Source organism: Meleagris gallopavo, chromosome 2 (assembly GCF_000146605.3).
Source record: "Meleagris gallopavo isolate NT-WF06-2002-E0010 breed Aviagen turkey brand Nicholas breeding stock chromosome 2, Turkey_5.1, whole genome shotgun sequence".
NCBI classification, from domain to species: Eukaryota; Metazoa; Chordata; class Aves; order Galliformes; family Phasianidae; genus Meleagris; species Meleagris gallopavo.
The window spans coordinates 12745409-12768597 of NC_015012.2; the positions used below are offsets into that span (position 1 = coordinate 12745409).

A 23189-nucleotide genomic window follows, 5' to 3' on the forward strand; every position below is an offset into this window, starting at 1 on the left:
GAACCAGTGTTACGTTGCCCAGACTCCCAGCTGTCCGACAGTATCAGCACTCCTGAGAGCCCTTAAAATGGGAACTTTCCCAACCGCGAATAGTTCCTAGTAGTGATTTCCCTCCAAATGTGCACTCTAGGATGCCCAATTCCTCACCTCTATGCAATGTGTTAGAATGCTTCTGCAATTAATTTTTTTAGTTTTTTGAGTCGGAGTTCTAACTCAATATTTTGTTTGGGAGGGAGGGGAGCTAAATTAAAGCAGAGCTAATTGCTTTTAAAAGTCCGTTTCACTTGAATTGAAGTGGAACATTTAATTTAACTTGGAAAGCATTGAAATTAAACGCTTTCCTAAGTTTTGTTCTTTCCCCAAACAAAGCAAATGTGTGGAAATCTGCCCAAAAGCTTAGGTGTTTTGGTTGTCCTCAAATTACAGTTTTGAACTGAGACAAGAAAATCCCCCAGTTCCAGGTCCCTCCATAGTAGTACTGTAACAGTAACACGGACAAAGCAGCATGTGCCCACAACCCCTCAGGGCTCCATTTCAGAGCACGGTTAGGAGATCAGTATATTTGAACATGGGTGTTCAGGGTTACAGAGATTATTAGCTTGGGATCATTTTCCACAATTAGTTGTGGTTTGGAGTCCTACACACTGTTGTTATTTGTGTTACGAGTTTTGTCAGCATGCAGCCATTACTCAGCTCTGATGAAATTGTATAAAAAAAAGATTGTCTCAGTAAAGCTGATAAGAAATTAGATCCTTCAATGCTCAAAGACAACTAGAATCTTGCTCCAGGAGCAGATAAATAGGGCTGACAGTGCAATATGAAGTTATGTGCTTTAACCAAACTCTCTTTCTAGAGAGAAATACTATTCACAAAGAGGAATATGTAGCAGATTGCTCCAAAAAAACATAAAACTAGACGGCTGGCAAGCACTTATCTGAACAGCTTTTCCTCACAGTTTCCATTACTCTCTCTGGTCAGGCAAGAAAGAACACAAGACAACACACTGCCTGGGAAAGCCTAAAGAACCTAGCTCGTGTTTCTGAAGCAATTGTACAGATATAAGGCTGTCTGCCATTTTGTAAATGTCAATGCTTTTCCAAAGCTGTTGGTTTGGTTGCTGTTTGACTTCTTGAATTAATAAAATAAAAGCAAAACATAACAAAAGTAAACTAAACTAAACAGAAAAAAGGGATGGTAACTTACTTATTCCATTAACAGGGCAATCGCAGCAGAAGCTGAGATACTGTTATTTAAGATGTTAAATTTTGAAATTAAAATTCACACAAATTGTATTAATTGTTAAAAAAAAAAAAAAACAACAAAAAGCATATTTTTTCACTGAAATTCATTACCACTTCTTCATGCTATTTCTGTCTGGCAGAGGGAGAAGCAGCGCGGGAAAGCAGAGTTGTGCTCACACCATTATTGTTCATTTTTGTGTTTTCACAAATGCATAAGGCAGAGTATAACCCAATGCTTTTGAACCTCAGCAATAATCTGATTAAGGGAATACATCACATCCTCCCCACCCTCCCTCCTTTTTTTTCTTTTTTTTTTTCATATTTGATTTTGAAACCCAAATGATGGATTATAAATTCACACCAGGGTTACAGAGTGCCTAGAGAGAGCGCGTGAATCCATTTTACGCCTCCTCCAGCAGCATGTTCTCTAGCAGCTAATGCTGCTGGTTGTCACTAACAATGCGAGCAATGGACTGAAGTTCACCTTCAGAGATCAGGTGACAGCACAGCCCCGTGCCTTCAGGTGCAGTTTCTCCTTGTGCTACTTGCAAGTATGAATTTCATGTCAAGCATTCACACCTCATTTTTTTTATTGAATAAAGCAGGTTAAAAAGTTGACAGTAGAAAGTAGTCCTTCCCATGTCCTTTTGAATTTTTCAAAAGCATTGTTTAACTGCTTATGGGTTCTCTTCCCCACATTTTTCCTTTTCTGCATCAATTCTTACCTGTAAAAGGTGGCAGAGAGGTGGTGGAAGAGATAAGAGTAAAGAGGGCCACAGCCTACACCTCCACTGATTTACAATTGGACATTTTAATTAGGCTGAAAACAAAGAAGAAAACAAAAGATAAAGTTATTTTTAATCCCTTCTGGGATAAACACACATTTCCAAAAGTCTGGCTGGCAAAAAACTCAGCAAGTCAATTCTCATCTAAAATCCTCCAGTCACTCACTATCATTCCGATTGGAGAACAGCAGTAGAAACTCAAGGTTGCCTGATGTATGAGTCTATTTTTGGCATTGCTCATTGTTGTTACAGACTATAAAGTGCAGAAGACCTCGGACTGAGACTTCCTTTCCTCCCCTTAATAACTGTATTATGTTGTCATCCAGCCTCACAGCAGGGATGCCAAAGTCTCCTTTGAATTACTGGCATGTCAGAAGCTCTGTTACCACATGCTGCTTTCCAAATGAAAAATACCCTCCAAAACCCATCAAAATGTACGTTTCCTTTGATGTGGACAACATTTCCAGACCCTTATTTCAGTGGCAGATTAAGTCATTTGAGCAATGAACTCTGACATGAGTATTTATACTTCATTTCTTTTTTTTCTATACGCTTGTTCACTTTCTTCCCCATCAGTGTTGCCGACATTATCAAAATGTCTTGATGCATTAGAAAGCATCTTAGCCACAGAGTACTGCTTCTTCTGGCCTCTCTCCCCAACAAGTTCCTTCCAAAATATGCTATGAGAGAAGTGTTGCCAGGTTTGGCTCTGACTATGGAGAGGAGACATCTGGGAGATGGGGAACCAGGACAAAGCGTGCTCATCCATTGTTGGACTGAAAGCACATCTGTAAGTCACAGCCATTTATAATGAACTCTTGAAAAAATAAATCCTGGGCTTTCAGTTTCCTAGAACTGTACCTCCCACAGCAAAATAGCAATGTGCTGTCTTTGCCAAAGTAAAAGCAAGTGGGATGCCTCTCTTGAACATACAGCACTGTGCAAAGAAAACTTTCCCTCTTTCCACATAAAGTAATGACACCAAGATTCACAAGAACTGGAAAAATAGCTTCACTGTTTCTTCTATCATTTACTTTCCAGGGAATTGCTGTTAAAAATATTTTGCTTTAAAGTATCTGCATAGATTAGATGCAGACAAGCTGCTGACCACAAGGGCACACACACTGATTCTGCCTGCTATCTACTCACTTTGCATTTGTTCCAAAAATGTGCAGCTCCAGAGCTCAACATTAGGTGAGTGGTTCATACAAATCCCAAATCTCCAAGCTGGATTCAGTCAAAGTGTTCCCTTTCACCCTTCATATCACAAAGGTAACGGAATGCATATTACAAAGATAAGGCAATGCACAAGCCTGGTGCACCAGGAGGCTGGTGAACTTTACTTTGAGATGACTCTATTTTACTTAGATCTGCTTGGGAATTACTTGTTTGAGATTTTTTATTTAATAAACATTAAAGACTGATGATCGGATGCAGTGGTTCTTGCAAATAGTCATGAATCAGCATTTCCTGAAAAACTGTTTAGTGCTTTTCTGCTACTCAGCACTACAATTTAGAAAACAAGGAATTCAAAAGACTAAAATCATCCTGACCATCCACCAGGCATTCACCTACCAATATCAGCAGAATCTTTTTCCCAAGAAATTTTTTTTTAAGGGGAACAGAAATATCTGGAAACATTTTCTTGTGAAATTCACTTTTCAGGCTCAGATTCAAGCACTGAGTTTGCTGCAAACCTCAAACCATACTGGGATCCAAGTTGTCACCTCAGATTGTGCTGCCTGATGCTGAACACAAATCCTGTTTCCAGAGCCCTGGTACTGCCCTGTGTTCTGTAACAACAGGACAGCCTGCCTCCCTCCAAGAGGCACCTGGTTATCAAGAAGCAGTCTTGGGCCTAGATGAAGCACAGGGACTGGGCAGCCTTTATGCTACAACTGGGAGGTTTCTGGGGCAAGCTGCTTCACCACTCTCCTTTTCTCAATGGTAAGACAAGGTGAGCAAGCCTGAGTCTGAGCTCCTTCTGCAAAGAACTGCATTATAGCCATAAATTCAAGATTATGGACACAAGAAAACAACTAGCTGGACTTCCTGTATGCTCCAAGCTGTGAAATAAATATTTTGCTAACCTGAGGCTGAAATAATTCTCCTTACATCGAATATTTATTTGTTTTGAAGAAAGTAGTTTGTAAGATATTCTGGCTGCAGGGGAGAGGACAAGCTGCACAGCTTCATAGTCTCCTTCCTGCTGCCCTGCTCCCTCCTGGGCATGAGGCAGAGGTTGTCACGGCAAGCACTCGGCTCGGCAAGGCCTCTCACTGTGCTTGGGCCAATCTCCTCCTAGCAGCACGATTATCATTCAGAGGGCCCTCTCGCTGTCATACAGAGCAGAGCTCAGTGCTGTCCTCTGCTTCCTGTGAGGAGCTGCAGGTGCCATGAGGCCTTCCCTCAGCTCTGCTGCTCTGGACTGAACAAACCCAGGGGCTTCAGCGCTCCTCACACAACTTGTCCTCCAGATTCCTTTCCCATCTTTGTAGCCCTCCTTTGGATATTCAGTAATAGGCTTATGCCCTTTTTGTATTGTGGTACCCAGACAGCACATAGAACTGAAGATGAGGCAGCACAGAGCTACCCATCCCCATCCCCTCACTGGGAACAGAGCACGTGCCTATGAATGCAGCTCCAAACAAGAATTAAGCAGTCTTATTCCATCACACCCTGCAGAAAACATACCTTCAAGCACTGGGCTGAAACATATGGCAAACGCTGAGCTGTGACAGCAGCGAGGTGTCTGGGAGAAGAGACACGACAAGCCTTACATCCATAAACAGCTCTGAAGCCATGCAGGCGTTGGTCAAAGCAAATCCTGCACGCTTCGTCTGTTAGACAGCCCCATCCCATGGTGTCAGTACAGCCCTCCCACACAGCACTGCCCCATCCGCAAATCTCCCAGCAAGAGGAGAGGAGGGATCTTCCTGCAGTGACCCTGCTGAGTGCTGATCTGCAGTTGCACACAGCCTGCGCTCTGCAAGCACACGCTTCTCTCCGAAAACATGAAAGAAAATGGCTGAGGAAATGCCTTCTGTAAATGGACTAAACACGTAATTGCATTTGGCATATGGAGAACAAGAGAGGCTAAAATCAAAGATCTACCGACTTTTCAGTATAAAGTGTACAAGTAGCTATAGGCTGGGACTTGGCAGTATGATCACAAACAATAAATACCTTTTCTGAATCTTCTATTCAATGCCCATTTTTCTATTATGAATATAACAAATAAACCCAGCACTCTGCTGTTGAAGATGCTTTTCCCACCCCTGTGTAAGTGCGAAGAGCTGCCAGCCTGTATTTAGAGGTGCACTGCTGCAGTGCTACGGGCTTGCAGCTGACCCCTCAATGATTTTAACATAGCTTTAGTGGTGTGAAAACAGAGCTATGGGCTAAGGATGTCCTGTCAAAGGAAAAGAGCAATAAATTTTTCTTCAATGCAGTATATGCATGCAGTGGCTAAATCTGACATATTTTTCCTCTGATTTTATAGTGCTGTCTTTGTTAAACTAACAAGCTGTTAAGTGGAAATAAACATGCAGCTCATCCATCCGTCTGTCCTGGGCACTAAACCCAGCAGGGGGGTTCTCAGCCATGCTGGTACCTGCAGAAATCTGCCATGTAAAATGGTGGGTGGGAAGTGGGAAGTAAGTGCGAAGGAAAGACTTATGTCAGAAAAAGTTCCAGCAAATCACGTCCCTGACTCTGCTGGTACCCTTACCTCAGGCTATGGCTGTCCTCTGGAGGAAAATCCCTCAAACTGGATTTGGGCTTAGCCGTGTGTGACTCCTTGCTTTTCTGCATAAGGTCTGATTTTTGGATTGCATTTTGTGGAGCCAGGGGTTGAACTCAATGATCCTTATGGGTCCCTTCCAAATCAGGATATTCCATGATTCTATTATACATACACATCTTTCCCATTTACTGGCAGAGGACTTTCTGTGGTGCTGTTTCTCTCATGCAGTGAGTTTTCCAGTTGCTGCAGCTGTGAACAGAGAAGAAGGGCTCATAGGAACAGAGAAATGCATTTAGTGGTAGCTTAACACAGTATTTCAAAGCAGTCTATTTTTCTGACCCATAGATCTCAAAGGTTCCAGGACGAAGCTCAGATGTTGGACTTCAAGCCTAGATGTGAATATTTGGAATTCAGTAAAAGGAAAATTTTTCCTCCAGGATGTGAGCAGGAATAAATCCTTAATGTGTTCAGCTACTGAGAAATCTGCAGTCAGTTTAAGCTCATCATGCTTAAAACTGAAAAAAAAACCCAACAAACTATCACAGAAAATAGGGTACGTAGCAGAACTTTACTTTCTCCTGATAATTTCTTTGATGTTCCTCTAGGAGGTGGGATTTTCTGTCCAAAATCCACCAGGAACTAAAAGGAGCTCTGCCTGAGACCTGGAGGTGTTTCCTGCAGCAGAGTTGGGTCTGGGATGGATTTTCCCAGGGAAGTTCATATTGATGTTAAACACCTGAGCCAAACTCAGGGACTCTCTTGAAAGCAGTGATCAGAAGCTGCCAGAAAAGAGATGGAAGGAAGGAGCATGAGGTACCTCATTACCCCCCCAAAGAAGGGGGTAAGGGCTCAAACTCACTTGGCTGTAGCAGTCTGTGCTTTGGTTGGCTGGCAAAACTTCTAATTACTCTTTGCTGACATAAATAAAAATGTGATTTTCAGCTCACAAAGAAAACAAATCTCAGAGCCTCAGGATGAAGTAGGAAGCATATTCATCTGACCCACAAAAACACCTTCTCCTGTGCTGTATTGAGCTTGAAAAGCAAAATATTTTTCAGTGAACAGCAGCTTACAGATAATTGCTTTATAATGCTACCTGCTCTACTTGGATACATTTTTCAGCTCATTTCCTTCTCCTGTGCCAATTCTTCTCATTCGCAGTGGCCTGGTTACTACCCAGGGAGCAGCAGGCATCCTGCACTGCTATTTGTGCAAAGCTGAATCTGTACGTCAGCAATTTGTTACTGTTACCTCCTGCTGCACGACAGGGACATTTTCTGCAGAATGACAGCAAAGTAATCTCTCGCTGCATGGACATTAGATTAAAAATCTGACAATCCTGTCTCTAAAGGCTACCAGGTAAGAGACATAAGGAGACAGTGATCAGCCCGGGCTCCTGTGATTAATATTTACCTGCAGGTTGTTAGTAGCTCATTAACACAAATCTTATCTTATCATTACCAGGTGGGATTCCACTTCCTGCCGTGGCAGTCTGCAATGCCCTTTAGAGAGCACAGCAGTAAAATCACAAAAACTCGTAACGCTTGAAAACGGGAAAGCTGTGGGAAGCACACAAAAAGAAGGGAATTGGCTCCATACCTGCGCAAAAATTTGCTAGCAGAAGCCCAAAATTGTGCATCCACACTGGGAAGTCAGAGCTATCACTGCTTCTTCACTCTTCAGTATCACCATGGTTTTCGGGCAGAAGGAAGCAAAGCTATTTCTTTTCTTTTTACTGTGGAACGGTAAAACATGGAAACCTTAAATAACTATTTACCCTCCCTTTGAGGTATCCCAAAGACAGTCGCAAAGAAAATGATATAGATTGCTGATAACTCCCCGTCTTTTTAGGTAAGGAAAGCAGCGAGGCTTTGAACGGAAGCCTGCCCGAGAGTGTCGCGTCCCTGCCACCTTGTGACAAGATGCTCCAACTGCAAATCCCCAAACTCGCAAGTCCTGGAGCTTTCGGCCGGATCCGAATTCTCCTCCCGAATGCCCGAAGGAAAGCACAAGGTCCCCTCCGGCAGATCCTAAGGTGTGGATGAAGCCTCTGCCACGATGTCAGGAGAGCGGACCCTTCCTGTGGATGACAGCGGCATGCCCTTTCCCTGAACCCAAGGAGCATCGCAAACCCTGTTTTGCCAACATGCAGGTGCTGTGTTACCAGCTGGCAGGGGCTTTCCCGTAGCTCTCTGGGCTGCCTGGCTGGCAGGGGATGGGACCTCCTGGGTTACCACAGCAAGGCAAGGAGAAGAGTGATCCTTACTTTCCTCCTAGGCAGAGCTCTGCAGCGTGCTTTAAACTTGACTGTTTAAGAGGGGAAAAAATAGGTTAGCCAAGGGTTGTTTTTTTGTTTGGTTGGTTTTTTTTCCCCAGACTTATCTGATGCTTTTGCTTGCTTTGCCTCTTCCTGACTTCCTCGTCCTAAGAAAACATCTGCCTTTGGCCTTCTAAGGGGAATGTTTACATAATGCATGAAAAAATAACAAGTGAGAGCTGTATTTTTAAAGCCTCATCCAAAGAGACATGTTATCGCAGCTTCTCCATCCTCGCTGCATGCAGAGCTGTGGCATCAAGCCAGCACCACTCCTCCTCCGTTTTGCCCCCAAATCTGCCTGGAGAAGCAAGGTTACTTTGGTTTTCCATTGTTTTGGCTTTCCTGCAGAGGTGCTCCCAGTGCAGTTACGCTTTGATGGAAAGGGCCTTTCTCTCCTGCAGGCCATGTAACAGTTCATACAAGCTGCAGCAGCCTTGCTCCAGCTGGGAAGGGTTGATTTCTTCTACTGTCCTCGCTGTCCTGGGGGAAATAGAGCTCTTCTGTGCTGGGAGAAAGCTGTCACTTTTGTGCAAAGCTTGCACCCAAGCTTTCCAGTGGTATTTAGATAGCTAAACCAGCTTGCACTGAACCTAATAGAGCTTGGCATGCAGAGATTTTTGCTTCTGATGCTGTAAAGGATGAGAAGTCATCTGTGGGAGAGAATGCAGTCCCTCTTGTTTGCTTTCCAGTAGCAATTGCATGGTACAAGATTTCATTGTAGTGAAACAGCCATCAAAGCATGAGGCCCAGAGTGCAGAAAACAACTCTGTTGGCCTTCCCCAGATGCCTGTTGTAACAATTCAAGTAAAGCAGTTCCCCCTACCATTCTTTGGAGAGATCATTGGAGGCTCCACAGGCAGCATCATCAGAAAATTACGAAGGAGAGCTGGCAAATTCTTATTTATGAAGGAAGAAATGCAGTGATGACAATATTCTGGTACAGAATTACAGAATCGTTAAAGTTGGAAAAAAAAAATGATCATCTAATCCAACAGTCGTCACATCTCCACCATACCCACTAACCCATGTCCCTCAGTATCACACCTACACAGCTCTTGAACATCTCCAGGGATGGTGACTATGAAGCAATGAATATCAGGAAACAAATAATTAAAATTGTTTCATTTCATATTCAAGCAAATTTGAACACTTTTTAAATTTTAAAAAGCAGTATTTTAAATTAGTATGAACAGTAATATTTTTCACACTGATGAAGAAATAGAATTTGCCAGGGGCCACGTCAGCCCTTTTTTATGAAGCAGAACCATAGAAACCTATAGCAGGAATTTGATAGGATGAGCCTCTCTGCAGTAAGTGCAGACTTCCGTATGAGACAAGTCAGGTCCTCTACATCAGAGATCTAACTAGGGCAGGCCAACCTAGGGCATCACAAATGGCAAAATAACAACAGACACATTGAGGACATGCCTTGAGAATATCGCCGATACAACTTGTACATCAAATAGCAGTATGGATGCAACCCAAAAAGCATTAAGCAAAGCAACAGACAAGTTGTCCAGATGTTATATCATGGCAATCAAAAGCTTAAATAGAATAGGACAGGATCAAAATAATTAGCAAACGATACTTAATACCCTGTGTCTTTGAAGGTGAGGTGGTAAGATGGGGGCGAAGAAAAGGTGAGTGGTCTCTGCAATTTTCAGTGGGCAGATTCCATGCAGAATTATATTCCTACAATCCAACGTACATTTCCTATCTGTGCATGTTCTGTGTTTGGGAGGACTTTTTGGATGCATGTTCTGGACAGGGAAATTTAATCTTGAGAATAAATAGATCGTAAGATTCCCTGAAATAAATACAAATATTAAAACGCAGTAATGTGACATCTATATAAAGTAGTTGAATATTTTAAGCATAACCAAGAATAAAAGCATTCCAGAGTTTTTGCTAAGCATCATTGTCTATGGCACTTGAATCATGGTCCCTTTGGACAAGTGCATTGTGTCAGGCAGCAGTTCTGGGATCAAGTCTTGGCAGCAAACTAAAACTTGTCACAGTTTACTGATCCTTTTAAATAGTTTTACATGCACATATTTTAATTACCTTGACTTTCAGAGTAAGAATCTACAGGAAATGATAGCTTGCAGAAACATGGTGTCTGAAGCTCTTTAACCTAGCTGGGTCAGCACTGTCAGGCTGGAAAGTAGGACATGGTAGTGGTGGGGGTCCTGCCTCTTTCAGGGAACAAAATATGATTATTTGGTTTCATCCTCTTCTGTTAGATGATAGGTGTCTTTGTAGAGAACTCAGCTCCTACTCCTTGCTTCAGAGATTACAATTTTTCAGAGGTCATCTTGAAGGACCCAAAACAATTAGTCAGCAGTAGAAGTAGAGATGTGCGGAGATGTGAAGTAGAAAGAGTGCATGTAGAAACTCCTGTCCATCATAAGAGGAGTTGAATGATATCAGGCACTGAGAATGGCATGTTTAAAATGCAGAATTTACACATGTATCTCAGGAAACTATTTATTTTGTTATGTGGTCTCTGAGCAGTTTGCTTGATGAAACAGCTAAATCTTGGTAAGTGGAAATGGTATTTGATTGCAGACCTAAACCCTTGCTTATAGATTTGCTGCTGCTGCTTGTCTACAAGAACAGTTAGATTACCTGTAATAGGATCAAAACCTCAGGTACAGTCTATATATATGACAAAAATCTACTTAGATAAATGAATTTAGACAACAGTGCTGAGGAAAGAATCATTTCTTCTTAAATGTATCCAGGATTAATTTGCTCTTGTAGATTTCTACCAACGGATCTCTCTGCACTAATGATCTGATGCATCAAAGAAGGCAGACAATTAGCCTTAAGAGCATTTTAAAATTGTCTATTCATATTTAGCAAATACAACAGCACCAAGATTTAAATGGGGAGTGCTTATCAGTGGTAAAACAAACTCTTGAGAGCCTTTCTACTCATAGAAGCTCGCAGGCCACTTTCCACGTAAACAGCTAAGTAACTCCATGCTAGGAATACTGTTGAAAGCCTTTTCTAACATTTAGCCAGAAAAAAACAGGCCTGCTTGGAGAGATGATGCTTGAAAGTCTGTCAGAAACCATTTGAACACCTTGTTATCCCAGTACAAAGTAGGAGATTGAAAACAGCAGGCAAGTTAATACTTCTAAGCTTTCCCATAGCATCTTAGCTATGCCAAGATAGGCGTCTGAAGAGAAATACGTATGCCCTGAAGATGTAGTTTAAGAGATCTGTGGATGGGTAATTGATTAAAATAATCCTTTCATGGAAGGTAAAATAGGTCACAGGCACTTCTTCTGAATTGAACAGCAATTATCTATTAATTAGCTTTTTTGGCAGGGTCAAAATACGTGTGGCGGCATTGTTTGATATCTACAAGAAAAGTAGCAGTAGAGGAAAATATGAATGGGGTTCAAAAGAAGGGCATGACAGAGAGGTTGCCAAGTCTGTTGTTTTATGCAAGAGTTACAAACCACAGTAGATGCTTGAAATCTGTGTATGCTAGCTTGAAATCAATGGATCAGCATAAATAAAGATGTTTAACTCTGCCAGTGAAGCTGAACATACAGGTTAACAGAGGATGTTTAAGTAATAGCTTTGTAGAATATATGAGTTGCATCTGTCTCCATACTGAGCCAACCAGAAGCCAATTAACTATCTAAAGCATGGGCTAACATGTCTTGCCTTTAAAACCCCTCCACCTAGTGAAGTGGCAATGATAATTCCTGTGCTACCTGAAAAATCCCACAGCACCTCCAGCCAGGGTCTTAAATATCCCTTGTTCTGGTGTTCAAAGGCATGTTACAGGACTGTTTATAGACAGTGTAAGTGGAGCTTAGAGACAGAGCAGTCACGGGTCCTGATATTCTCAGCTTTGGTGTGGGTGGATTCACACCCCATTGACTTCTGCTTTGAGTATGAGGTTTTAAAAGCCTGTCAACAGCAAAGTCGTTTTCTAAAACCTTTCTGCCACTGCTAGCACTAGCTCAGATCCATACAAAGATCAGCCATCAGCACTGGATTTAACGCCATGGGAATTACACCTTGTAGCTTAGATTGCGACCTGATGACATGGTGCTAGGGATGCCTATGGCAACCAGCAATCTGTCTGCCTTAAGGCAGGTTGCAAGCATATGACTTTACCTGTCCCAAGATATTATGTGCTCTTACATCTTACAGAATGATTAGCCATGAGATTCTTAAAAAATTGAAATTATTTTTTTTTTTAAGACTCCTACTGCAAATGAAAGCTATCCAAGAGAGAAGGAAGTTATATATGATCCCATAGAAGTGAACTGCAAAAACACACACGCACAAATAAAACCACAAGTATTTTCTTAATAAGAACACATTCTTTGTCAAATTCGAATGCAGTAAGATTTATCCAGTAGATGGCAACAGCAGACCAGTTTGTAGCAAGGACAGCGTTTGCAGGCTGCAAAAAGTCCTTTCCTGCACTGTGCTCAGTGCACCTTCCTCAGCTGTGCTCCTTACGTTCCCAGCACCATGCCCTCTGAGAGCAGAAGGAATCAGTGTTGCACCTAACTGCAGTGCAAACTCGAGGCTGCTTGGTTTCTTACACGGCCTTACGATGTATCCTCTGCATTTTAAACAGCCTAAAAATTACGCTTCTCCCTGAAGGGGCACAATTTCCCTATTATATCCTTTTGCAAAAGTAACAAGTAGTGCATAAGGAGATTAGGTTTAGAAGACAAACACAAATCACAAAAAATACCGAGCATCTGACTGGCATTTTGTCTAAAAAAGTAGCTCTTCCCCACCATATGTAGAAACCAGATTCATGAAGCAAAGTTTTAACCACGTTCTTCTCATTGCTTCCGAGCGATCTTAAACAGCTGCTCTTAGGAAGTGCTTGTTATTGCCTGGGGAACGTTATTACCTTGCTGGAAACAGTAGGCTCAGCTCTTGGCCTCTGGAGGAAGGAGCTTTGCTGCGGACTCCAGATGTGGCAGCTGCTGATATCCATAGCAGGATTGGGGAGACTCCAGCACCGCACTCTGCCTCACTCTGCCCAGGCCCTAGGGAGAACATGGGAGTCATATTTAGCAATCATCACCCCTACACCACTGTTTTTCAATCAAAATTATGAGAACAACATCGTTATTAATAAATAGCAGCGTTTATAAGGTAAAATATGAATGGACCTTGAAGACATATAACACAAGAAAAATTTACAGCTGAAGGCTCCAGATTTTCTCCAAAACTTAAGCACTATTCAGTTTTTCCCTTAATCTGAAGTACAGGCCGGATTCGGGCAGTGAAAACATTCAGGTGTAACACAAAGTTTGGGGAGCACTGGAAAGACTGTGAATGTCAAGTGATCACCACTGTAAGTTTTTAAAAAGTGGAAAAGACTGATTTGTAATGAAACCCCTGCAGAGATCACAAAAGGGATGAGTGGGGAAGGAATACACAAGGGCAGCAGCCCAAGGTGAGCTTCAGTGGGACCCAAACAAGCAATCTGACAACATGGCTAGAGACAACTTATCTTTCCCTGAAACTAGTGAGAGGTGGCCATCCTGGGGTAGGGATTGCATTTGCTGTGGTTCAGGAGGAGAGCTGCCTGTGCAAAATATCAATACCCTCCTTGGCATCCTAGAGGTTATGTTTTGTCCCCAGCCCTATCTCTGTTCTCAGGAAAAAGGAGATATTTGTTGTCATTATTGCAGTGATTGTTAAATGCAGGAGCTGCAGCAGCGCTCCGTCCTCCTCACTTTACTGATGGCTGTGCTGCAGGTGAATGGCATAGCTGTGTGTCACTTTTCTATGTTCTATTTAGGAAATTGCAGTGCTATTTTAAATCTTTTCTGCCCTCACATACTTTTTTCAAGGACAACCCTTCAAGAAATAAAACACACTGTGTTAGAGAGCAAACTGCCTTTTTGGAGCTCTTAAGGTCTTTTATCACTCGTGGTAGCACATTTAGTGAATGTATCACGAATTATCTTTATGTTAACACTATTTACAAATAATGGGAATAAATCCAAATTCAATGGAGAAAATTTCATGTTGTTACATGTTAATACAAAGGCAGAATTACCACTTTGGAAGGAACTTACTCTTACCATTGGTGGATGCAAAAAGAATAATTCAAACATACAAATTCCTGATATACCACAGCACACACAGTTACTGCTTTTAATTAGTTATGTTAAAGGCTTTTCACTTGGTCTTTCACTCTTCTAATAAGGATGACCGTGAGGTGTCTTTGAACTAGTTACAGATTTGAAAGATTTAGTAAAAAAGATTTCTTTATGCCATTTCTGGTAAGAGCTTGTCATGACAGATGCCTTCTTCCTCCTGAGGTTTGGACCACAGTTTGATTTTTTTTTCTTCCTTTAACCTCTGAAGCATTTCATGATGTGATGGGCAAGTACCCAGAAGTAATTAGACTGACTGAGCATTGGAAATGTAGACAGAAGAGACTGTTGAAAATCACTGCTATTCTCAGAGTTGACACTGCCGAATCCCTTAGGTCTCAAATATTACAGCCCATTTTTTGGGAGGCCCAAGTGCGTACAGACCTTGGATCCTGCTGTTGCTGAGACATCCATGCAAGCTGTGCTGTCTGCCACAACTCCCCCAGTGCAAAAACGAGTTTTTCCCTACTGCTCCGTCAGTATCTTGCATACAGAAGTGAGAAGGAAAGGAGTACAGGTTAACATGACGGCAGGGTACAAAATACCAGGAGTCACTCATGAGAACTAAAAGCTATTCTTCAAAAGTTTCCATCATGAATACAAAATGCTGAATACTTCAAAATCTGGCAGTGACAACCTGGCATGGCGCCCTGGGCCATGTCTTACATAAACAGCACAGTGCTCTTTACCCTAATTTTACAGTTAATTATCAAAACTACCTTAATTCCTAGCAGCCAGGCCTCTGCAGAATTCTTAGAGTTGTAAGGGACCTTTAAATATCATCTAGTCCAACTTCCCTGCAATGAACAGGGACACCACAGCTAAGTCAGATTGCCCAGGGCCCAATCCAGCCTCACCTTGAAAATCTCCAGGAATGAGACATCAACCACAACACTAGGTAACCTGTTCCTACCTCACCACCCTCACTGTAAAAGATTTTTTCCTTATATCTAAGTTAAGGACCGCTACGCAAGGAGACCAGCCACAGCCATGTCCAAGACTCAGGTCAGTTGTGAAGCATAACATGCCAGAGGCTCTGAATCCCTTCAGTTACCTAATTCCCTGAGGTTTACTTTAAAGAAACCTATTTACAGTCATCTTTGTTTGGAGTAAAGCTGGATGGAAGAGGTTCAGATGGCCAGCTGCTGTGAGCTTTAGCTGGTGCAGACTAGTAGTTTGCCAGGAAACTTTACAAGACATAACATATATCCCAAGAGTCATTCTAAGTCATGCTGGACTTCAAAGAAGCTCATATGCAAAAGCCAAAGGAAAACTAAAATGTACATGCTGATGGGCAGCAGCAAGGGACAGGAGAGGTGAACACTAATATTAAAATATCTATAAACTTCAATTGTTTCTCAGCAACGTCGTATTTCCAATGGGACAAGGAAAGACAGAATCATACTACTACTTTGTCCAAATCAAACCTACACAGGGTAATTAAACTTGCATTTGTCAAGCCAGATCGCCAACACAAAAATATCAGTGTCTCTTATTTCTCCACAAATATCAGATAAGGGCATTTTGATTGTAACACCAACATTTTTGTGACTATTACCTCATCGGAGACTCACCTACAGTAAACGAACAAAAATGCTATTTGAAAGCACGAAATCCTCTACTGTAGCCAGCGCTTTACTGCTGTATACTGGGGCATACTGGGCAGCTTATTTTCATTCAGAAAACCAAATGAGCTTTACAAGCCCAAGAACCCTTTCCAGCATCACAGCTGCAGCTGCTGTAACACTAGCGCTGCTGTAATTAGAGAGGTCAGGAATCAGGTAACACCACTAACAGAGCTTTTTTCTTAGTGCTAGGTAGAGTAAAGTATATGACATTGAGAATCTAAAGCTGCTGAAGTTGCTGCTTTGGTTCTTGTTTCTATTATTTGTGCTGTGCTCTTGCACCCGGTTCCAGGAGCAAGCCATGGTTTTGCCTGGAATTCATGAATATTCAGGTTTGGACAGATTTAAGCACCAAACTGAAATGAGACTCAGTGCAGTCAGTATAATTAGTTGGAATAAACTGGTCTACTGAGGAACAATATTTTGAAAGATTTTAAATGTTTGGGGAAAGAGCTGGCAAAGTCTGCAATCCATATCACTGTTCCCATCATGAGGTAACCTAACACCAAACACTGGCTTCTAAAACAAAATCTGGCATATTCAGAGCTTACCACATTATGTCTCCCAATCTGCTTCCTTAGGCTTTCTCTTTGTCAAATGTTGAGGCTGCATTGCATTTTCCCTGCTATTCTGAGAAAACAGAATGCTTTGCCAATATGCTCCTTACTTTTGGTTATTTTTAAAACTCTGCAAAAGCTCACACTTTCTTCTGTAGCCAGTGCCTATTGTTTATGGAAGCAGTTCCAATTTACTTTCTGTAAGGGAAATAAAAAAAATCTCCTGCCTCGAAAGTGCTGCAAGTATTTGCATTGTTCTCCAGCATTGTTTTGCTTACAAAAAAAGGAATACTTTGGAACCATGGAAGCATTGAGTCTCCCTTGATTGCTCACGCTTTTTCACTCCCAGCTCTCAAACAGCAGCTTTCAAGCAGTGACCTTTCTCTGTGGAGGCCAGCTAGTTATTTTGGGTTGTATTTCCCTGCTGATTGTTCTTGCTTCCTCCTGCAGAGCCAACCCCTCAGGTTGCTGCGGGTAGCAGGGAAGGGGCTGACTGTTGGCAGCTTTTTGGATCCCCATATGGATGGCCAAGAAAGTGTCTGTTGCTCAAGGTAGTCACAGATTACATGAAGCTGGGAAATACAGCCATTAGCCACATTATGCAAACAGTATAAATCTTTCAGATGTTAAGTAATGCAAGAGCAGCTTGGTAGAGGTGCTTCCAGTTCAGAAAACTTCATCCCTACTTGTCACAGTAAGACCCTGATTAAAACCTGATGTCAGCTTGTGAGTCAAAACAGCACTTCCCTGTAGGTTTACCTGACAGGGACACATACTCGGTACTGGATGTGTGCTCTCTCTCAGCAAGGATTTTCCTCAACATTACACAAACCTTTTGGAAGGATACTCAGAATCAATTCCTTTCCTCCCAGTATATCTGCAGGAGCTGAATGAGATTGTATAGCTATAAAATAACGAAGCCAAAGCAGTATGAGGCTGGGTATTAATAAAAAACTTCAATGCCATTTTCAAATAAATATCTTCACTGCTATAAACCTTTGGGAGCAAAGTCCAGTCACTGTAGGACAGAAGCAAATTAGCCTTTTCTGAGAAAGCAAAATTAAGCCGTAAAACAACAATCTACTCCACTGTAGGAGCAAATTGTCTTGCATTCTCTATGCTGTCACTGAGCTTGGCGATGAACTCTGACAGAAAAAATGGTGCAACTCAAATACACTCAGGAGCCAAACATTCTCAACTTGAGTCTCTGAAGGCGGTGGCAGACATAGGAGGTTGGAGTTCCCAGGGACCAAATGTTGTTTCAACAGCAACATGCGCTGCTGTACTCATAATAAAGCGGTCTCCGAAATGCCAGCTCACCGGGAATTTGAAAGCTACTCAATTCAGTCTGACTAGGAACGTAGCCCAACTCTGGAAAAGATGAGAAGATGAAGTTTCTTTTTTTTCTTTTCTTTTTTTTTTTGTGAACTTGAAACCGTGCTCTTCAGCCAAAGCCTGTCAAGACCCTGCTCTTGACTTGCATGTACAAGGCACAGAGATAATTAGCAGAGTCTTTCAAAGAGTTGCTTCATTTTGAAGCCATTTATATTTCACAGGGTTCAAACTGGGACAACTTGCATTCTTCTGTTCAAAATATTTGTGAAATTTTTCAGTTCTTTTTCTTTTCTGCTAATCATTCCCATCTGCTACTGGCTGAAATAAAAACACTAATGTGCAAATTAAATTAAAAAAAAAAGACTCACCTATTTTTGTACCTGTTTTGTAATTTTGCAAGCTTCACAAAATGGACAGAATGAATAAAGAAAAAAGAAAGCTGACTTTAACACTTTTTAAAAATTGCTATATATTTACTTAATGGTGAGCTATGGCAGGATGAGAACCTATGATAAAGTCTGAATGATGTCTACGAACAGCACAGGTAAAGCTTTCAGCAATTATCAAATGACAAAAAGAGAAACTGAAGCCTTCACTCAGAATCCTCCATCGTTGGCAAACAAATACTGTATTCAGAAACAGAGTGTGAGACGGAAGGAAGGTGACAAAAAGGAGAAAAAATAACATCTGAAATTTCAAAATGTTTTCTAAGAATTGAAACAAGATGAAAATTTAAATTTAAGGCAAATATTTTGCACCACTAAGTACTTTCTATATAGAAGTCTATGTTTTGCAAGATAAACGTTTAAGACACAAATGTTGGCCATCTGCAACTGCAGCAGTAAGCTAGGCAGCAAGATGGAAAAGGTGTTGTGGCAAATTGCCTTTTCTCCATCTCTTGAGCGCCGCATTTGAATGAGCTGGCCCATGTCCCAGAAACAGTAAAACCATATTTGTATTTTGAAAAATGCAAGGTACCCATCACAGCCATACCCTATCTGTGCCCCCATTAGCTGCTCCAAAACTGCTTCAGTAATATCCTTGTAATTGTGTCCAGAGTGAAAAATTTCCTTGTCACTTTAATGCTGCTGACAGAAAAATCAATTCTTCTCCTGGCAAACAATTTGGGTTACAAATATAGAAGTTTGCTAATTGGAAATAAAGAGAAGAGAAAATAATTATAAATGGCTCTCATGTAATAATATGCAAACTATCTGTGTGTTTGTGTATCTCTGAGCATGAAGAAGTATTAACACATAAATATCTTCTATCTATAATATTTATGCAACTCAGTGGCTCAGCTTCAGTGCGCCTATATATACTACTGTTCATTATATGAAAAATAAAATATTTCCTATTTTAAAGCTAAATACTTTATGAAATTTCTGAAAACATAAAAGCACCTGCTTCACTTCAGTCTGACATAAGACATCTTCCCTGAACCCTATTTATCTAGAAGTGTGTATACTCAAAATCTATGTAACACTGGAGCGCTTTTGGATAAGCCTTGCACAAAGTTTATTCTAAACTATCTTAAAAATGCTAAGTTCCTCCTTTAATCCCTTCTATCTAATTTGTAACATATCTTTCCACCCTTCCATCTCTCTCTCTGATTCTATTCATCTCATTAATAAGAGGCAGATTGATTTCTGTCATTTCAGCTTGGGTTGTTTTATTGATGCAACGGCTGTCCAGAGGGAGGATGACCACCATTTGGGGTCAGTGGCAAAGGAGCTTAGTCAGAGAACACTCATGTACACTGGTGTACTTTATGCTCAGCCACAGTCTGAATAGCAAGGGAGTGAGGTTATGCTGATTTACATGAGTTATGTTGACTTTTGAGACCTAATGCTAAACTAAACTGTTGAGAGTAGCACAGAAAGTTTGGTCTTTAAATTGTTGTAAAACGAATGACTATCTTTTCAAATTTAGAGATTATTTCCAAAGTGATTACATACCTATACACATGGCAGAAGATTAGCATCTTTCTTGCATACCAGTCCAGTGTTATTCTTATGTGCTCAGTCATCTTTGCAGGTCTTCTCTGAGACGTGAGCTGTGAAAAACACAGCTGTTGAATTACAGGAAAAGTTAAGAAAGTGACTTGGAGAGCACATCTTTCCAGCAGTTCAAAGACTGTTTAAAAAGTTCTAGGTGTTTTTTTTGTTGTTGTTGTTTGTTTTTTAATAACAGACTTTGGTGTGTCTTTCTCTTTTCCCAGGAGTACACATTAAAGGAAGAACAACCAGTCTCCCTGCCTCCCATTTTCCACATTAGTCTTGCCATCCACTTGAAAGGATGATATTTTTGAAAAAATTTTAGCTTGGCTATCACTCTGCATTTCCTCTTTTTTTTCCACTCTGCACTTACAATCTGTGATGGGCAAATCTCAGAAGATTAGAACTTTAGCTCAGAAAAGCAACTGTAGGTTTGAAGTTTACTTCTCAATTTTCAGCAATTAGGATCAGTGCAACAAGTCTATGAATATTTTGCCTTGAATTCATGGGATTTGAATGACCAAAGGCTTTGGCATACTTCAGCAACAAGAACAGCTAATGACTGCATTTCCCAGGCTCAACATCATAGTTACAGTGTCTAAAAATTAAAGGCATCACTGAAGGCATCAGTGGATTGTTCTAATTGTGGAGAAAGACACAAATGCTCTAACCACATGTAATGCCCTCAACACTCTAGCCTCTGGATGTTCTGGCCAGCCATGGGGAATGGGGTAGAGGTGGAGACTGTGAATGCTGTACAGCTGGTGTCTGCATCAAACTTAAAATGCATAAGCTCCTGAAAAAACCAGTAACAGGAAGGCACAGAAATTGTACTCTCGACTGCAGAGTGCACTCTTAGGCTGTCCTCTATTCCATGTGTGGAAATCTTTAACATGATTCTTTGCTGACATTTGGCACTAGTTTAAAATCCACTTTCCATAAAGATGGATCTACTCCAAAGCTGCCTTAACTGTATTCTCTCACTGAGAAAGCAGACAAAAGATGAAAATCAAAGTTGAATCCTGTTGCATTCTTTATAAATCAAAATATCATGGCTACCTGGGATATAGCATCTCTCCTAAATTATCTACTGTATGTTTGTATGTAACTGCTACAAGTACACTCTTCTCTGTTTCCAAATATTAGAGCATCATAGAATATAGTTATGATGATGAACAAAACAAACATATCTACTTTTCACATAGCATTTGACATTAGCCAACAACATGGCTGCAGACAACACAAAGATCAGTGCCATTTTGACAAAGCTTTCCATTGTTCAACAGAATTATCACGAGGAGCTCATAAAGGTCCCTATAGGATGTAAACATGAGACAAACAGTTAACAAGAGTTTCAGCTTTATGGGGCACGCCAGCAGATGTCCAGGACATAAGTATTCGGGTGCAGGGTTGTGCAGACCTTACCGATGTTTGGCATGTGTGTCTGAAGTATCAACCTTCATACTAGTCCAAATGCCTACTCTGTAGAAAGAAAACAAAATCTCTAGTGAAGACAAAATGGGTGCTAAGCCCTTTGGAGGATCTAGCCTGGAGAAGGAATACAATAAAAAAATAGTTCCTTCACACAGGTGGTATGATGTGTAGAGAATGAATGTCTGTAGAGCACTCAGAACCTGGTATGAAAAGTTGCTGTAAAAGTTCAAAGTATTATTGTTATGGCATACTTACTCAGCGAGGCAGGGAAATATCAAAGGATTTCTTCTCCCTGCTGGCTCCGTCTTATCTTGAGGAACTGTTGGTGGGTGGTGATTGCTCTCAGGGACTGGTGATGACAGAGGAGCAAAGGCACTAACTCTCGCCTGCAGAGCTGCTCTGGGCACCCCCCAGGATCAGCCATGGCCTCAGTTCCTCCTCAGTGCTTTTCAACCTGCACACACCCTGTTCCCAGCAAAAAGCCTGAAACGAAAACAGAGAGAGCTCTGATACCTGGCTAATGGAGGCACTCAGGCAAGGGCTTTCACTTGTGACTGGTAACTTGGGAAATAATTGATGCAAATTGCTTCAGACACTCAAGGTTTCTGGTCCTCCTTCCCACAGGCTATTTTTAGGCCTTATTAGACAGATAAAATATCACAGGAATTACTTATTGTACGCTCTAACATTTGTATTTTTTTAAGGCATCTATCTATATACATGGTAAATGACTGAACTACAAAAAGCAGATAGAGGGATTTTTTTTTACTCCTTTGATGAGAGATGTTCAATCACTGAAAAGACTTGCTCACTGTGAAACCACTTACAGCTGTTTGCTGGGAATTTCCTCTCGCTACCTTAAACTCAAAGCAAATAACAGAATATGAAATAGCACGTATTCTTGGCATTAGAGTGTCCAAGAGCTCCCACAGGTCTGCTGCAATGTGAAGGCTAACAACCCACCCATCAGAAGCAGATAAAATACAATTAACTAATTCATTATGTAAATATTTTAGGTGGGGAGACATGAATTGACTTATCTCTATTATTGTTATCATTATTAGCTGCTGTTTGCTAAGATTGAGTTTTTCAAAGCTGCCGTTGACGTTAAGAAGTCCAAAATCCCCTTGCTAAATCCACCCTAAGTTTGATGTTGACTGTTTTTGCAAGCTACCAGAGAAGAAAAGCAGGGAGAGCAGAGCAACTAGGTAGATAGCATTATTCACAACAGTTATCACTAAAATGTATGGATAAACCCTTCCCATGCTATCCAAATATCATTGAGAATTACAAAATCTGCCCAGTACCAATGTAATACTTTCAAGGATAAGAAGCTATTATGACTGCAGTGGTAAATGCAAAAAATGACTGCTGGCATCCATGGTTATTATGTTGTCTCAAAGTCCCCTAAAGTGCCAAAGTTCTCTGTTCCTCTAGAAGAGCCAGGCCACAGACTGCATCCCCTGCACCAGGCTTGCTGACTCTGAGAGCAGTAAGCAGAAGGACGAGATGTTGGCTGTGTAACAACCAAAGCTTTGCCACTGACTTCAGCGGAACAGCATTTTGTCTCTGCAGTAGGAGCTGCTGAAAAGGTCTGCCTCATAATCAAATTCCTGTGGCTTAACGTGTAAGGACATGTTGGCTGTATGGTGGTGACTGCTCATGTACATGTTCTCTACAGGATGTGCCAGCTGTGCCACTTGCTTTACCCTACAAGAAGGGTAAAGAGGTCATCATTTTGCATTTACCACGTTCAGGGTTTTATGGGAGCTGCTAGTACACTGCCTAACATACAGAAGATTGACTGTGAGTGAGCCCTCCTTATCCTGATCCTGATGCTTGACGGTGGACGGTAATGAAAAGGTGTGTGTCGATGAGATGGTCCTGGGTGACAATGGGGCCGTGGGATGTAGGCAGGTTTGAAGAGCCCTGACAGGGCTGAGCAGAATCATTACAGCCTGTTAGCACCTTCAGAGGTATCCTAACCCCACGGAA

At 41.4% G+C, this 23189-nt stretch overlaps 2 long non-coding RNA genes across 3 annotated transcripts; one reads left to right on the forward strand and one right to left on the reverse strand.

The window, feature by feature from the left end:
• Positions 1 to 1650: 1650 nt before the first annotated feature.
• Positions 1651 to 13910, reverse strand: LOC104909541. Of its 2 annotated transcripts, none has more exons than XR_004158762.1 (3): positions 12986 to 13910; positions 5757 to 6020; positions 1651 to 2061 (listed from the first exon to the last, which is right to left on the reverse strand). It is a non-coding gene; the product is annotated as an uncharacterized LOC104909541 (long non-coding RNA). The 2 variants fall into 2 exon arrangements; XR_004158760.1 differs by lacking the exon at positions 12986 to 13910 and adding an exon at positions 7371 to 7446.
• On the forward strand, positions 7427 to 9524 carry LOC109365860. Its single transcript, XR_004158763.1, has 2 exons — positions 7427 to 7516; positions 7623 to 9524. It is a non-coding gene; the product is annotated as an uncharacterized LOC109365860 (long non-coding RNA).
• Positions 13911 to 23189: the final 9279 nt, after the last annotated feature.